Source organism: Podarcis melisellensis (genome assembly GCF_964234715.1).
Source record: "Podarcis melisellensis genome assembly, chromosome: 11".
Lineage (NCBI taxonomy): Eukaryota > Metazoa > Chordata > Lepidosauria > Squamata > Lacertidae > Podarcis > Podarcis melisellensis.
Window position 1 is genome coordinate 6083977 of NC_138543.1, and position 5889 is coordinate 6089865.

Sequence of the window (5889 nt, forward strand, 5' to 3'; positions counted from 1 at the left end):
CATTGGTCATCTGCCCAGGCAGGATATCCACTGCTGCAGCATCCCTGTTAGGTTTCTAGCCACCCCTTATGTAAAACCACTAATGAATGGAAGTCCACTGTCTTCTAAAGCACTCTGCTGCTGCACTCTTAAGCAGTTTGAAACAGTTTTCATATTCCTTGTAATTTGAACCACTGGCTCTGGTCCTACTCTTGAGAAACAGGAAACACCCCCTCCCCGCCTACATCTATGTGACAACTTTTCAAATATTTGAAGATGGCTAGTGTATCACCTTTTACTCATTTCCTCTTCAGGCTTAAACATGCCAAACTACCTCCTCTCACAAGAAAGTTCACAAGAACTTCCTTGTCACTCTATTATGGACTCACCCCAATTTGCCAATATCTTTCTTAAGGTGAACACAGCACTCAAGCTAAGTTCTGAATAACGTAATCGAGCTTGAAGGCAGCACAGAAGACCATAATCCTTTTAGTGATGCTTTTGCAATTTTGGTCACATGTTTCACTTCCCTTTTCAGAAATACACAAACCACCAACCACAAAATCTACACTTGCCTGATACAAATAACAATTTTGATGGGATCCGCTTCTTTTTTATGAAGAGGACCCAAGATCACAGATCTTTTCTCTCCTCAGTGAAATGCTGCCCCTTTTTGATATATTGGACAAACCTGACAGTATCAGCTATGGAATCTGTGGCACCTGTCATCTAGAATGGAAGAAATTTCAATGCAAGTATTATTGGAAGTCTGGTGCTTGAATTCTCACTTTCCCTAAGACAAAGAACTTTTTCAAGTTTGGATAAGCCAAATGAAGTCAGAGACTTAACCACAGTATACACTTTCTTCTTCCCGTTGTGGATTATCTGTCCACAGCTGTGCCACAATAATGCATCTTTTTCACTCATGAGACCTTCAGAGCAACATAACATTTGCTGGTATCGTGTCTCAAGGACCAAATTAGCAAAAATGAATTCTCTGAACCACATTAATAATTCATAAATAAAATTTACGAGAGACTCATTACAACAGGAGTGAGGAAACATTTTCAGCCCAGTGACCACATTCCCTTTTAGGCAGCCCCTCCTCAAGGCCCACATTCTAATGGCAGGCAGAACCAGAGGCCAAAATGGGTGGGAGAACAAACATAAATGTTACCTTTGTACAGTGGAATAGTTTCAACATTTGTTCACGCACCTCTTTCTACACCCCACAGAGAGGCAAGCGGGAAGTCTCACCATGGTCCAAGGACACATTCTAGTCAAGCGAAAACACTTGTACTGCAAAGCCGAGCCAGGGAGGGTTTTGGCCAGACGCCTTGGGGGCCACATTCACCCCCAAGCCTGATGTTCCTCAACCCCAATTTAGGAACAAAAATGGGACCTGAAGGAAAATGTTTCTGTGTTCAGTTCTCCTGTCCAGGATGCTGCATTCCCCATCCCACCCTTGTTTCCTTCTTAACAGTCAATTAGCAACCTGTAGGCACTGAACCTTCTCAGTGTTTTTAAGGTTTTAGGGTTCTCCCTGAGCATAGTCAAGCTTCAAATTAGCTTCTAATTGATTCATTTACTGTAAGCTTTTCTCCCTCTCTCCTAACACTAGAGCTCATGCTCTTTAAAGAAGAGCAATTTGCCATTTCTCTAAAGTGATGGTCACTTTGGTGTCAGATATTAAAAGTGTCATGGCTATGGTGGGAGCTGAGATTACACATGCAGAATCAATTTCCAAAAGCTCTTTTTCGTGGTTCTTCCTGTTTTAGCCATGTGCTTATGAAAGATAACAGCTTCTAAAGAAGTGTGACACTTTAGTACAGTTCTTAATACTTCATAAATATTATGGTGCAATTAGCTGGCATTTAAAAGACTGTATGGTGTCAAGTTGGATCTCAATGAAGTCTAGTGTTAAGCATATGTGATACAACTTAACTTTTCACTCTTTGAATTCTTTCTCAGTCCAGGATGAGCGGTTGGCTGAAAGTGCTTTCATCATATTATTACTGCAGTGCTGTGGCATAAAACATTAATTGTGTAATAGCACTATAAATTATTGAAAACTGACCCCCTTTCCCCCAAACCTGAAAAACTATGAATGAATACTGAATGACGGCAGTGTCTCCAAAACCAAGGGAGAGGAGAGACTTAGGGATTGAATGTCTCGCCGAGTGAAATTGACTTTGCCAGCATGAGTCTTAAGAGCCACACCAGCCAAACTAAGCAAAATCAACCCATTAACATTGAGAGAGACCTTGGAGTGGATACAAAAGAGCACCACATTTATTCCACCTCTCAAAAGATTAGCACAGCAGTCGCTGTAGCTACAGTGTGGTTTTGTGGTTACGCTTGCCCTGCACTCCAGTACACAGCAGGGTGTTCAAAGAACTCCTGCCCACCCTGGTTTTTAACATACCAACTTCTACCCTATTTCTGACATCTTGGCGACCTTATGTCAAGTTCAGTGTGGAACGGCCTATGACTGAGAGTGTAGAGCCACGGAGCAGTTAGAGAGCTGAGGAGAGAAAGGTTCAGTGTCCTGGCAGTCAAAGCTACTTGTCATTTACCTGTTCCAGAAACTTTCTAAAATCTCAGTACAGTGGTACCTTGGATTAAGAACTTAATTTGTTCTGGAGGTCCGTTCTTAACCTGAAACTGTTCTTAACCTGAAGCACCACTTTAACTAATGGAGCCTCCCGCTGCTGCCGCACGATTTCTGTTCTCATCCTGAAGCAAAGTTCTTAACCTGAGGTACTATTTCTGGGTTAGTGGAGTCTGTAACCTGAAACATCTGTAACCTGAAGTGTATGTAATCTGAGGTAACACTGTAAGTGTGTGTGTGTGAGAGAGAGAGAGAGAGAGAGAGAGAGAGAGAGAGAGAGAGAGAAAGAGAGACAGAGAGGGAGGGAGGGAGGGAGGGAGGGAGGGAGGGAGAAGGCAAGTTTAAATGAAATCTCCCACAAATTCAGAATTTAAATGGGAATTAGGTTTCCAATATTTGTTGTGGAGCTAAAGGTACAAAAATGGCAATTACATTGCCTAGGGTGAAATGTATAAGAGCCCCAAGTTATTGGGAATGGGAAGGCAGATTCCTGGGTGTTCAGCTTAGCAGCAATGCAGTGAGCATGTGCAGATGGGAGGAGAAAGATCTTGCCCACTAACTTCTGCAAAGGTCATGGGGCATGTCAAGATATTCTTGACCTTCTCAACAAATATGCGAATCCAACCTCATGCACTAGCAGAATGGGTCTTTCCTGTCCTCTCCTTTTTCCCAACTACCAGAATATATTGAGGGGGGGTATGTGGAGTGGCCAAGGGAAGATGTGATCCCATTCCATGGGCACATACTATGTTTCCCTCCCCCCCTCAAAAAAAAAATCCTTTCACTGTCACTAATGATAGGACCAATGTTGGAAAGTCCTGTGAGAAGCTGTTTATATGATCACTTTTTCCATGAGATTTTCTCATGTCTGAGATAGAAAGGGGTGCTATGAAGCAGAAAGTAGCAAGCAGACTTCTCCAGCTCTGGTTATGCTCACCATGTGGACAAGTATGTGGCCTGCTCAGCTGAACTGAGGCTACAGAAATGACGTTCCCGCAATCATTTCAAGCCCAGCATGATGGCCTCTTCCAGGAGTCAGAAACTGCCCCCCTCTCCTGGACCCCCCCTTCCCTTCTATGGAAACTTCTATGGGTACATACACTCCAACATTCCTCAGATGAAAAATAGGGACTTTTCTCACCCCCAGTAGGGCTGCCATACATCCATATTTTCCCGGACATTACTGGGATCTCAAAGGCGGAATTGACATCTGGGGAGACAAAGGTGGCATCTTTGTCAAGTCAATTGGAAAATCACGTGTGTTTTTTTGCATTTTTGAAGAAGAAGAAAAAAGGCTCAACAACTTTCGGTTTTCCTAAAAAAGAAAAAGAAAAAACTCAACCACCTTTAGGCTGTCCTGGCAACAAATAAGTGAAAATCCCCAGCCATTGGATGGGGCTGAGGTTTAATATGCCAATTATTGCGGCGGAAGCAGGAGGGAGCTAGAAGAAACTCTGATGCTTGGGCTAAATGGAAAATAAGGCACTAAGTGGGATATCAAAAGCCATCTAATTACAAGTTATTAAATTGCAGTTAAATCAGAAAGTAATTATTCTTTTTTTTAAAAAAAATAATAATCTGAGCTTCATTATATTTGTGACATAGCTGTATCGTGTTCCCAGTCTTTGCAAGTCCTTCATCTTCCTACTTTGCATCGGCCCTTTAATGAAACCCACATCAGTTGCATTTGAAACATGAAATGTAAAAGAAGCATCCAAATTAATTATGCAGCTCTCGGCTCTGTACCAGACAGTGAGCTGCAATCATTCTTTGACTTCTAGAAAGGACAGGGACATATAATACCTTTTAAAATGCTTTCCAAAGAAAAAAGAGAGAGAAGTCCTGTTACAAAACATTATTGTACCTCAGCAGATGGTTTGAAGAGATGCCTTTTTTATTTAAAAATGGGGGGGGGGGAGAGGGAGACTGTTTCCTTTCATATGCTGACTTGAGTGATTTTAGTTCTTATTACTGTCATCTGTTAGCGGCAGGGGGAAAAATTGAAAGCATGTGATTTTCCATACGGCAGGAACATCAGCACGAAGCCAATCTCAGAGGCTCACAAGTTTAATTTACTGTGTAAAAATATGCAGTAGAATGAAGCCCGCTGACTCTTAGGCTCCTCATTTCAAACAACTTCATTTCTGTGCTGAAATCCTCTATGGCTCTTAGTCATATTGTGCCTCAAATAAATAAAGCCACGAATTGAAGGGTTGATCAAAGGTGGGCTGATTGAAAGGCCTGCCTGGAAAGTCAGATGTAGCGCCGGTGCTCCGCTAGATCCACTTGAAGGTTCAAAAGGCTCTTCCTTCCTCGCAGGGCGGCAGTAATATTTTGCTTCTGTCCTAGGGCATGGACATTTATCTCAGTGGGTGGGAACTAGCAAATTGTCTTCATTCGCCGCTTGAAAAGTGTGCTGAAGCTTGATGAAGAACCAATGCCCTTTTGCCCCAAAGATTTTGTTCCAGCTGTCTCGGCCTTATTTAGGACCCTAGTACACCCTCACTCACTTGGCGGAGCCAGTTAACCACATTCTTTTGATCTGCACAATTGGCACCTACAGATCTAAAGCAGTGTGGATCCAAATTCTGAAACAAGAAAACAAAACCAGATACATGCAAATCTATGGGTAGAGCTGTCGAAGGTGCAAGTGCTGAATTTGATTTGGTTTAATAGTAACAATAACAACAAATATCACCAGTCCAGCCATGAGGCAGGTGAAACTACTGTTTTAGGTAGCTTAAGCTCTTCAGGCAACACCCCCATTGTCCCACCTGTCCTGATACCTCCACCAAGGACGTAGAAGCACTGCTGCTATTGATGCCGATTTTGGGCACCCCAAATTCTTTTGTGTGATCTTACCCCGAACAGGCACTGATGGGAGTGCTGCTTCTCCACCAGTGGCAGATGGGACAGGGCATGTGGTGGTGGCAGAGCAGGAGGCAACAGGAGCCAGAGAGGGGGTGGAAGGAGTGGCAGCCATAGTAGGGCAAGGCTGACACGAAAACATTAAAAACAACATTCCTACCAATGTAATAATATTTTTTTAAAAAACCCACAATAACATTTAAGTACCGAAAAAGTACGTAAAAAATTGCTACAGAACCTACGTATCCAACAGATCACAGAGTTCTGCAGGGGAGGGCATCCTGAAGATACCATCATCATCAGATCACAGATCACATTTGTCTCCACTGACTGAACTCCAAAACTTATGTAAGCCATGATTTCCAGACTGCCTGAGGTTCATAGTTTTGTCTCATAGAAGTCTTGGAATGCACAGGATACATTATTTTTTG